Genomic DNA, 12739 nt, shown 5'->3' with positions numbered 1-12739 from the left:
TAACTAGGATTCAATATACTCATCAGGCCCCGCCTGGCATCGGGCCTTTCCCGGTAAGCATATCATGCATAACACATTCAAGTGTCACGCAGACATCGAGCATACTAACATATCAACCATGGGCCGGAATTGGTGCCTTCGACCCGCTAAACCCAGTGAGGAAACTCACCTCGACTGCTGAATCTCACTAAAAATCCCTGGCTGCTGGTCCAACGAGTCCCCGAGCTAATCAATACCAAAACAACACCCAATTAACATTTGGGTTCCAATCCATAACCATAAATCCATACTTGGGATAAAAAGACCATTTACCCCTAACCTAGCTTGGTCCAATACTAAGGCCCAAACTCACCATCTAAAAGGCCCAAAAGCCAATTATTCAACCAAGGCCCGATTATGGTCAAATTTTCCAAATTAGGCCCAAACCCCTTACATGGGCCTTACCCTAAAGCCCAACCATTTTTTCTTGTCCAAAACACTTGCAATTAGATGGCCCAATAAGAACTCAAACACCAAATCCCAAACTTGAAGCCCAATAATCCCACCTGACTGAGTACGTGGGGCGTACTCAGCTGTACGCTAAGTGTACACGCTATTTGGCTTGTACGTTGCCCGTACAGACTTGTACGTCCAACATACTCATCCATTAAACCAAACTCTACTTTATGGCCCAATAAGAACTCAAACACCAAAGCCCAAACTTGAAGCCCAATAATCCCACCTGACCGAGTATGTGGGGCGTACTCAGCTGTACGCTAAGTGTACACGCTATTTGGCTTGTACGTTGCACGTACAGACTTGTACGTCCAGCATACTCATCCTTTAAGCCAAACTCTACATTAAGCTCTTAATGCTTAAGTCCAGAAGTCCAAACCACAGATCTAAGTCCTAATAAGTGTCTAGAACCATAAACTCACTGACTTGGTGACTTTTCATGCCCCAAAAGAACCCTAACATACTCCGAAGGCCATAACTTTCTCATTATAAATCTGATTCCGATAATCCTTATATCCATAAAAAGGTAACGAGAAGCTCTATGCTTTCCTCAACTCATACCGGCCCTAAAATTTCCCGAACATGAATCCAATTTTCCATAAAAGCCTGAGCTGAGATATTACCAAAATACCCTTTGGCTCCAAAACACAAATCGAACACCCGGATCATCCAAATTACATCACCCGCCTCCAAATGAGGAACGATTCGGAACAGGGCGTTACATTAGGGATCTTGCTAGGATCTGCATTGTTGCTCATCAGCAAAGGATCATTAAAGAATATAATAAGAACATTAAAGTAAGAAGATTCTAAATAAGTGACTTGGTCCTTAGGAAGACATTCCAAAATACCAAGGATCCCAATGCAGGTAAATTGGCACCTAAGTCGGAAGGACCATATCTCATCGATTCAGAAGCAGGAAAATGGGCATATTGGCTAGCTACCCTTGAAGGAAACGTCTTGCCAAGATCCTGGAATGATATACATCTAAAAGCACACTTCATGTAAGTTGTATTAATCATTTTCCAACAAACTCAAGGTATACACTCTCTACCCGTTGCTTTTATCTGTTTCTTTTATTTGATTTTTCAAAGACCATTACCGACTTAAGCATCGGAGGGGCGTTAGCTTGGGTAATGTTTGAAACGTGCAGGAATCTAAGGATCCTAATTACCATGAATAGAGACCGATCATCTCTCATACGATTAAGGGTACTTAATCCCCTCTAAGGTTTAAAGAGTTAATGACCTTTTTCACACGAGATAAGGTTTCTATACCTCGCTTGGACACACAATATCTAACTATGGGATGTGAATAAGGGGATGATTTCATGCTTTAGTGAATTAGAAACCCTCTTATTTATGAACATATGTTAAGATCCTAAAGTAAGAATCTAAGGTTTATAACATTATCATGTTATCCGAAGTTAGGATCCTACCCAGTAAAATTCTAAGGTTTATAACATTATCATGTTATCTTATGAGTTGGGATTCTCCCTAGTTATTTTAGGATTTTCCCCAGTTATTTTGGCATTTTCCCTAGTTATTATGGGATTTTCCCCAGCTCTTACTTGAAGTCGGATTTTCCCCAGTTATTATTTAAAGTGGGATCTTCCCCAGTTATTTGCTAAGCAATATTTCTCTCAATTGAAAATCAAAATAAGGATCTTCAAATATCTCTTAACATGGATCCTTCTCTATGAAAACTCCATAGATCATATGGAACTAAAGGGATTATAACTCAAGACTTCTCCTAAATCAGAAGATTGTGAAACGTTAAGATCATCGGGATCTGTCTATCTTTAAAGTTATTTTTGCTACGTAATGATGAAGGGTTTATTCTCTTGAATATCTTAACTATTTTAAGATCCCAAATTGATAACTAACTATTTCAAGTTATTCGGATCTTAAGAGTTCTTGTAAAACCTGAACTTTTTAGGATCTTGATTGCATAAGGAGACTTAGCAGAAAATTAACTATTGTAGGTTATTAAGGATCCTAACATCTTGAAGATCCTAAAAAACACTACTCCTACAATCATATCAACCAGACAAGCAAAGAAGATATAAACATCAACAACCAAAGTGCATAAAATAAAAAGGGGTTTCCCAATAACCCCCAAAAGAGTGAAATATTTTCTACAAACTATAATATTTGAAATTGTTTTTAAAACATTAAAGCTACACTTTGGTTTGATAGTCCCCAGATGGGAGCATCTTTGTCTCTCTCTCTCTCTCTCTCTCTCTCTCTTCTCCCCTCGTCTTCTATGCAAGACCCTAACCAATATCAACAAGCTTGCCAGTCAACTTAGCCAAGGCTTCACGCCACCCAGCTACGTTCCAAAATCCTACATTCTCCATATCTTCTGTCGGCTTGAGCTTAGCTTCCTAGACAGCCACGACAACACTAGCCTTCGTTTCAGCAATCACCTCATCCATGTCACACCCCCAAAACCAGAACGGCGGAAACGTCTGGGGGCGGATGACTTCATGTACAGTATCATAATAGTTGAATATGAATGAAACATAGCAACCAAACATCATACATTACAATATACCAACATTCATTGTTTTACAAATTGTACTTGTTTAACAATTACACAAAAATAATCCCGATCCAAGGCTCGAGTACCTATTCACTAAGTCCCTAAGAATACAAGTCGTTTTGAAAAGCGTCAACATAGAATGTTGGTGAGTTCATAAGCATGTTTTTAGGAAAAACTTTGTAATATCTTTTCTTATAATAAGTGTAAAACTTCAGAAAATCCAATATTTTCTATAAAAAGTAGTTTGTGAGTTTCATTCCAAAACCGTGTATAATTGCATGCATGTCCTTTATTATCATTTGTTTGTATTTGAAAAGAGTGTATCCCCATAAAATCCTATATTTTCTGTGTATAAAAGTGTTGTGGTCTTAAAGCCCTAAGACCCGAGAGGTGAAATCAGTTTTCAAAGTATACGAAGCATAGCTTGGTGGTTTGTGAAAACTAGTTGAGTGTAAATTCTTCGTAAATTCCAATAATGTGGTTATTCTCTGTGTGTCTTTTCCTTGTAGAGTAATGAATAAATCCAGAAAATCCAATATTTTCTTAATAGAGAACTGTAGTCTTAAGCCCTAAGACCATGATGAAAATGAATAGCACGTAGACATTAGTATATAGTTTCATTTCTTTTAATAAAACTAACGAAGTAAAGCTTCCCGTAAACCAAAATGGTGTTATTCCCTATGTGAGTCGCTATAACCATACTAATATGATGGAGTGTCTGTCTTGACGCTCTTCAGGCATCGGTTTCGAAGAAGATATTTGTCACCCTAGACTTGCCTAGTCTAGCTGTAGCGAACAGCTCAGGTGTGGGATGTCAACCCCGTATAGATCTATACACAAACTCCCGTTCTCCCTCCAGGAGACTCTAGTTATAACTAACAGGACTTACCACGTACGCTAGGTAGGTACGACTAAAGGAGAGTCTCACAAGAGCCTTAACAGATTTACATAAACTATGACTTCTCTTTCTTGTAAACGACTTGAGTATATCTAGTGTAATTGAAAACATTCATCTGATCACGTGTATACGCACATGCAAGTTATCATGTCTAGGTGTTTTCAAAAAGTTATATCCTTTAAAACTTACATCTAAACACAAGTATAAGCACTTTTAGTAACTTAAAACAATTTTCTGGTTTTTGGCTTTTCTGTCCCTGTTCTTAGAAAAATTATAGAAAAATCAACGTAAGTCAAAATTTGTATCCGTAAACTCTGTGAGTTTGGAAATTGAGTCTACTTTGTTCACAATATTTTTCATAATTTTTAATGGCTTCAAACCAGTGTGAAGTTGTTCATCTTCACAGACTGGTCCGAGATTATCCCTGAAATGATAGGCAGTTTTATAAAAATCGCCAAAAATTGTAGAAAAATCGTATGAATGCGTGAGTGTAGTCATTTTAAAGGTATAAACCTGAAAGTTTTTCATGTAAAACATTTTTGAAAAATAATACATTCAAGGTGGTCAAAACAGTACGTGAATGACACATAACTTTTCTGTTCAAAGCTGTTGGTTAAGTTTAGGTTATGCATGTTTGAATACAACACTCATTTTTGCTATATTTGAGTGTATAATCCCAGATCGACAAGTATCCATACAATATATATGTTAAAAAACACCTTTCTCATGATTTTTATGAAGATCTATGTCATAAACTCTATGTTTAAGTAAAAACTCAAAAGTTAAACACACAACACAATGGTCCATGCAATTATCCAATGGTTAACCAAGACTTTGACTTGTATCCCCCCCCCCAAAGAGTATGAAAACATGAAAAATAGTGGGGTATGAATCTCACCTTGATGGTTTTTGAGAGTTAGATGAAAAGGAAGATGAAACTTTGAACCTAGCTTGAGTTTTTGGTGAGATCTCGAAATGGAGGTGGTTCTAAGGTCCATATTCACGAAAAAGAGAGTGTAAAGGAAAGATCTTAGCATATATTGAAGTAAAACACTTGAGTTTTAGTCTATAACTTACCAAGTTATGAAGGCTTGAAGAGAACTTCTTGAAACACACTAGTAACTCATGATTTTTGAAGAAGGATGCGAGAGTTCTTTGAGTTTTTGAGAGAAAAATGAAGTAAATGTATGAGTTGGAAATGGAGAGTGGAGAGGGGATAAGGGTGTTTGGCCGATTTTAGAGAGGAGGGGAGATTAGGGCTTTGTTATTTGTTGGTTAACCATTCTTCCTAGATGTATGTAGTGTAATTGGCCTAGTTACATGTTGTATAATGTGGAGGTGTCACCGTGTTTACCCAATGTGAACTTTTCTCTCCTTTTTTTATTAAAAACCGGTCGGCCGAAAGGAGAAGTAGAAGGAAAAGTTTTGGGCTTGAAGGGCAACCGAGAACACCCTAGGCCCAATAGCGTTTTCGGTTGGCACAAGTTTTTGGGCTTGGATTGGGCCCAAAATGGTTATGGCCCAATAATAGGTCCAAAAGAAATTGATTGGGTCCAATAAAGATTTATGATTTAGATTGAATTCCCAATAGAGAGTTTTTGGCCCATTAAGCTTTAAAAATAATTCTTCACGGCCCAATAAGGGTCTTACGACCCAAAATTATGTTAAATAAGAATTTTTGGCCCATTAGAAAGCCCAATAATGGATTGCAACCCATTGATACTAAAAATAAGGCTTTAGATCCCAGAGGATCAACTTGAGAGGTTATCGGCCCATTAGGGCCCTATAGGAGAGTCTTGGCCCAAGTAGGGGTTTTGGGCCAAGAAAACTTGGACTAAGGCCCAAAGTTGAGTAATCTTAGCTTATCGGGTTAGGTTTTGGGCTTATACAAGGAGATTATATTGTTCAGGAATTCACATCTTAACCTAATTTTTCCAGCCGTGACATCATCCCCCCGTTAAAGGGAATTTCGTCCCGAAATTTGTTCTAAAGCAGCATCCCAAGTACTAAGGAAAAGGTGTGAGTGTCTCGTTTTTGTCTAGTCTCTTCGTTCTTAGGAGAATTTAAGTCTTTGCTTAGTGTTCTAGTGGACCTTTGCTACTGGCCTTTGACCTTGCTCCTTTGGTTTCCCGGTCCATTATTTCTATGAGTTCTTTGGATTGGATGCATGTATGATAGGATCTACATTGTTGAATTCAGACGGTAGTCGGAGTATATAAGTTACTGGCCAATACTAGCAGGGATTTCAAAGGTTCGATGTGTCTCGGGTTCAATTTCCTATGCTTTCCTAAGCGTATTATCACTTTCCAGATGGGGACTTTTAGTAGTGTACGATTACTGATTTGGGATTCCAAGGCTTCTGTCGTTGCTTGCTTAGTACTTTTGTCAGATTTTGGATGCATCTAGTCATGTTCGAGTTTGGATGATTTCTTCGGTTGTCTCCCTGGGGCTTTCGGGGTCGGTGACAGTGTCCTCAGGTACTTTCCCTTTGGCTAGTTGGGTGTTGGTGACCTCAGCCCAATATAGAGGTATTTTGCCTTTGCGTCCTATATGGTGAAGTGAATGGGTGGTCACTGTTAATGAGGATCGTGTACTTGATGCCCCAAAAGTAGTGCCTCTAAACCCTAAGGCGAACACTATTGTCGCTAGGGTTAAGGTCGCGTAATGTAGTTGGTCTCATACTTTTTAGGTTGTCATGGGAGTTTCCTACTGCGGGATTCTGACCTAGTGGGATGTTGATCTTTGCTTGTTTCTGAGGGCAGGTCTAGTAAGTCTTCGATTCAGGATAGGGGATATTGATCCTTGAGGATGGGTTCATTTGATTCTTAGTAGTCAGTGGTCCTATGGACACTTAGCCTTTCCTCTTTATGAGTTGGATAGGCGATCTCTGAGGTTCAAGTCTTTGTTTGATAACTCTCATACTTACTGGGTCGTTCCATCGACCGGATACCTTCGGTGTTTATGTTGGTATTAAGTGGACTTGGTGGTCTGGCTCTGGAAATGGTTCCATGAGTTGAGTCGATTATGAACTCATCTTGGCATATAGGTGGCATTTCCGAAAGACTTTTTGGGATCTACTTCGGAAAGGTTATAAATCTCTAGATTACCCTCGGTGTCCTTTGTTTCATGTCTCTTATCTCTATTGTGGGCTAGGAAAGAGTGTGGTATTTCTTACATAGGCACTTAGGAGTCTAGATGTCAGGGATAATTTGAGGATTGTCGTTATAAGTTGTAGGGGTTTCGTTAATCGTTTGGTTACGGCGAAGAGTCTCTTTGTGACACAGGAATTTTGCATGGTGAGGATCAAGTCAGCCCACGTCAATTGACACTGTTGGGCTCCTTATCGTAATAGATGTTGGATTGATCTGAAAGGGATGGTTATTCGAAATGATAGTGTGTTCTATGTACATGTAACGTCCGTAGATCCGGGCTAGTCAATTTAGAGATAATAGGGGTCGAAAACGACTTTTTGAAAAAAGATTTTTTAGAATAAATAATCTTAACCAAGTTTTAGAATACGTCTCAAGGGTTTCGTACATATAAAGAACGTTGAAATCCGAGTTATAACGAAGAAGTTATGGTCCGTTGAAGTTTTACGGAAAAACCGGCACGACACCGGGAGACGTAAATAGTGAATTTACGATGGAGAACTTTTTAGCCTTAGAAATCTAAACAAAAGTTGTAGTATACGTTAAACCGAGAACATACAAAAAAAAGAACGCCCAAATCTGACTTCGTATGAGGAAGTTATGAATTTTTTAAGATTTGGCTTAGCAGTGCACAGCCCGAAACTCGAATTTTAGATCGAGCGGTTTTTGGCCTACGCGACCTAAATGAGAATTGAAGATATCATTAATAGGAACTCAACGGTAAAAAGACAGATGAAAACAAAGTCGGTATGTAGAAGTTATGAATTTTACGCAGACATTTAACAGTATAATCTCCTCGTACTGTTAAATTTAAGATCGGTCGAGAGTTAGCCGACAGAGTCAAAATGAAAGTTGTAGATCTTATTTTTACCTACACGTGGATATAAATAACGTCAAAAACGGAAGTCGTATGTGAAAGTTACGGATTTTAGAAGTCGGAAGTGTGGTGTGCGAAAATGGGTGATGTGGCACAATCTTGGCCATTGCTTTCTCCCCAAGTCTTGCCACTAAATGGTGACATGTGGCACCAAGTTCAGCCATTTTTCACCCTATAAATAGAACCTCTCCCACCCTCATTTTCTTCACATCTTTCCCATTCTTTCTTCTCTTTACTCTCTCTCTAGAACCTCTATCTAGCCCCGAAACCCCCCAAAAAGCCTAGGGAACCTCCCTAGCACGAGGCGGAAGCCCCGGAGTGCTCGACGGCTCCGAGAAGAAGAGCTTTTCGGCTCGGGAATGCTGCTCCAAGCAAAGCCCGGTTTTCTATAAAACCCGCTGTAAGTGAGCTACGCCTACGCTATTTTTAATATAGCTTTTATTTAATTATAGTAACGTTATTAGGAACTTATAATAAGTACTTGGGCTATTATTATGGGTTATATAAGTATTGCTTAACGCTTATATAATAGTAATAATAGCTAGACTATTAATTAGTCTCGGCGAATAATAGACTAAACTCTAGTGGTAATAATACTAGGATTCGTCGAAGGAAATTATTTTTAAGAAGCGAAGCGCTGTCTGAGTTCGGAATCACCACCTTTTCAAGTGAGTGCATAGTCACTTTCATCTTACACATAGATATGAAGTATTTTATGTAAATTACGTGCTACGTGTGCATATTATTTGTATACTTGCTATCTATGTTGGATGAACGATTTTATACATGTTTTAAATGATTTAAACTGTATATGTATTTTATATCTACAAAATGTGTTGGGTAAAACATGGGTAGATGTAATAGTTGCTGTGTGACAAAATAAAATAATGAGAGGCCTCGTTATAGATGTTATTGATGATCCAGTCATCTAGCGGAGTATAGATGACGACCACGGACAATTCTAGACAGTCCAGTGGAACGCTAGCAGGCTTGCAACCTGTAGGTGTTTATTTGAACTATGTGTTTACCAGCAGTACTCCATCCCCCACATGGTTTCCTTATTTGACATGAATTGCTGAGGAACCCCCGAAGCATGTGTTGTCACCCCGATGAAAGTCCTTAGACTAGGTCCCTTGTGTTAGATGTTTTAGGGACGAAAAGTGAGGATAACGGGAACGGGTAATCGGGTTTGTTTGGTTTGATAAAGTTAATAAACTTATTTATTGTGGGTTGAAAACCCTATGTACTCACCAGGTTTCCCAACCTGACCCACTCAGTTTATTTAGATCACAGGTGTTGATATGAAGTCACATTACACTGAGAGATTAAGGAGATATAAATCACTAGTGATAATGAATGTAAGTTCTGTTTATGCTTATGTTTCTGTATTGACGATGACATCCCAAATGTTTTAAAATGAATAAAAATACTTTTCTTCGGAAATGCTTTGATAACGTATTTATCATGTTTTACTGGGAACAAATTCTGCAACATTTTTATTAAAAGAGGTACTCTGATTTTTATAAAGCATAAACAAAATCGGTCTTTTCTGGCCGTGAAAATGGGGATGTCACAGTACACGTTTGTAATGTTACCAATTTCGTCCTTGGTATTACTATTGTGAGTATCTTGTACCACATTTAGCGAGTATTTTCGGTGTGCGCGCTCCGAGTATTAGTGAAGAAGTTTCATAGTATGGTCCCCACCAGGCCTCTCTATAATCGTTTGGCGGGTATGAATCATGTATAGTTAAGAATGGAAGACTATCGACTGAGGGGCTCTGTCCTAGATCCACAACCACACAAGGAACAGGAAATAGAACGGAATCACGCACTCCAAACCTTTAGAATCTCAATTATATATGACCCTAATATATACACTAAGCCATCGTAGCTCACCTGTAAAGACCCTTGGTTTTTATACGAATGATATGTCTCGTTCGGACGAGAGAGTAATCTATAATTATTGACTAAAGCCTTTGAATATCTTTATTGGGAAAACGTACTGCTGCTCACAGGTGATTTTGGGAGGGTCTCTCCTCTAGTGATTGTCAGCACTCTACCCTCCCTGCTAGAGTTTCTTGTTATTGGACAGTCCCTCCTGAAGTGTCCAAATTCATCACACTCGTAACAGGTCGGGCTCATTCTGATGTTGGGGGTCTGGGGGATTGGTCGTGCTGATGCCCTGCAGGAATGGGTAGGGTGCCCCTTCCTATTGCAATTCTTGCAGTGTAACTTTCGGCAGGCTCCATAGTGATGAAAATTACACTTGTTAAACTTTGGGAGGGTTCCGACGTATCGACGGACCGGAGTCGGTGTGGCAGGTGTTGTGGCAGCATGAACCGCAACTGTCTGTTGTCTCTTCGAGGGCTCTTGTGTTGTTTTATCCTTCCTCTCTTTTTGGTACTTTCTTTTCTTGCTCTTAGGTTTGTGGTCGGGGGTGTCCCTGTAGGCAGCCCCTCGTTAGTTCCCTTGGTTATTACTACGCTTGGAGTTGTTGATACCTTTTTCGTTTTCATCTCCCTTTATGTTGTTGAGTTGTGCCATGACAGTTGTCACTGCGGCTTGGAAGGTAGCGGAGTCTATTTGTAGGATCGGTGTTTCGCCAGTTGGCTGGTTGTTTCCATGGGAGGACATAATTCGGTGTTTCGACAGAAGCTTTTGAGAGCTACGATTGTTGATCAGTTCCTGAAGTCATACGCAATAATAATTTTAGACTTATCCAAGTGGGAGACTGTTGGATTAATGTCTAAGTCCATAACTATAATTGGTAAGACTTGACCCGACCCGGCATGGTCCATTTGGGTTGCATGGCATCATGCATTTGGATAGACTATAATGAGAGAAATAACACTTAAGGTTGGTTAATATATTATAAGTTCTAATATATTAATAAGGTTATTTAATTAGTATTGATCAAGAATTAATTTGGAATTAATTAAGTGATCAAAAGGAGACTAATTAAATATATGGGTTGATTGTGTAAATCATTCATTCTTATATATGTGGGCTTGTGATCCAAGATTCCTTATGTTGGACTAAGTCCATGGGGTGACCCATGGATACTCCATGGAGGTTAAAATCCATGGAGCATAAGGAATGGGTAAAGTTATGAGTTACATGGTGTAACCCTAATAGCCACCATATAAAAGAATCCCATGGCTCAAGAAATCGTGCACTAATGTGTGAGTGTGAGGGCTAGACGATCTCAAGGAGTGTTCAAGTTTCTCTCAAGTTATTCCAAGTGTATTTGGTGTTGTGTGAACCATTTGAGGTGTCACACTTGGGGCACTAGGCACTCAAGCTTCATGAAGACATTCTACATCAAAGAGGTATGTTTTCTATCTTGTTATATTTATTATTTTGTATGCTAGATTAGGATAATACCTTGGATGTTCATAATTGTATGTATAATAGAGAAAACATAGATCCAAGGTATTTAGGGTTGCATGTACACTTAGGAGTGTTAGAATGCTCATAACCCAACAGTGGTATCAGAGCCTAGGCTTGTTTTCTTGTTATACTTGCAAAAGTAGCTGAAAAATCGAGTTGGATGCATATATTCGATTGTTTTGGCTGGAATTGGACTAGGAACATTACCCTAAGATGTTTTTGGACTTATAAACTTGTTTTTGATGTGGTAATGTTCATGCTAATCCAATTTCTAAGATAATTGTCATAATTTCAAGATTTGTATTAGTTTGTATGTTCATGCTAATTTCTTGAAGATTGATGATTTGAATTATCTTGTTCTTATGAGGTTCTTAGATTAATAGAAAAGTTGTGTGAAATAGTTGTTTTCAATCCATTTTAATCTAAGAGTTGATTCCAAAGTGTGTTTTTGTAACTTGTCCTCAAGTTATATGAAAAGTCACATTTAAGAATCATAAAACTCATAAAAGTTGGCAAAGGTTACAAAATGAAGAGTCTAGTTCTAATTAAATGGTTTTATGACTCCATAACTTGTCCTCAAGTTATGGAGGTTCAAGAGTCTCTTCATTAAATTAAAAAAAAAAAGTGTAACCTTAATTAGTTCCATAAGTTACAATAAAAAAAAAGTTATTTTTTTTATTAATTAGTTTAAAGTCTTCCATAACTTGTCCTCAAGTTATTGAACTTGAAGAGTATTTTTTTTTTAATTAAAACTACTTTAAACTCATAAGTTATGGAATTAATTAGTTTTTGAATAGTTTCAAAACTTGCCCTCAAGTTTTGGAATTTGAAAAGTTTTCACTTATGAATACTTTAATTCCAAGTTAGCCCTTAGAATTTTAAAAGTTAAAATTCAACCCTTATACTTTATAATATTATAAGTTAATAATATTTATATATATGTATAAGAGTAAAGTCAGTCTTACCGTTAGTAGGCCTCATTCACGAAGCCGGTCTATAAGGGGGGTATAAGGTTACTGCCTATAAAATGGCAGTTTAATGGGTGTCCACTCTCACCCACCGCTTCCTTGACTGGTGGAGGGTCGTTAGCCGAACGGGTAGGACAAGGACTATAATTCTCCTTTCATTAAAAGTATTAATGATAAATACTAAGTAACTAAACTCTTATTAATACCCAATCTTAGTTACTTAGGAAAATGTGAATTTGGTGCTAACCCATGAAATTACACTTTGCACTTTGCTTAAGTCGTTAGTGGAGCGTGTGTGGTTAACCGGCACACTAACCTGGACTTAACAAGGTAGGCAAAGGGTAACTTAATATTTATCATAGTATCGGTGGAGCGTGTGTGGTTAACCGACACAATGATTAAGGGGTAAATATTAAG

The sequence above is a fragment of the Lactuca virosa genome, chromosome 7 (genome assembly GCF_052849685.1).
Source record: "Lactuca virosa cultivar CGN04683 chromosome 7, Lactuca_virosa_CGN04683_v6, whole genome shotgun sequence".
NCBI lineage: Eukaryota > Viridiplantae > Streptophyta > Magnoliopsida > Asterales > Asteraceae > Lactuca > Lactuca virosa.
Note: the sequence above shows the minus strand (reverse complement) of the source record.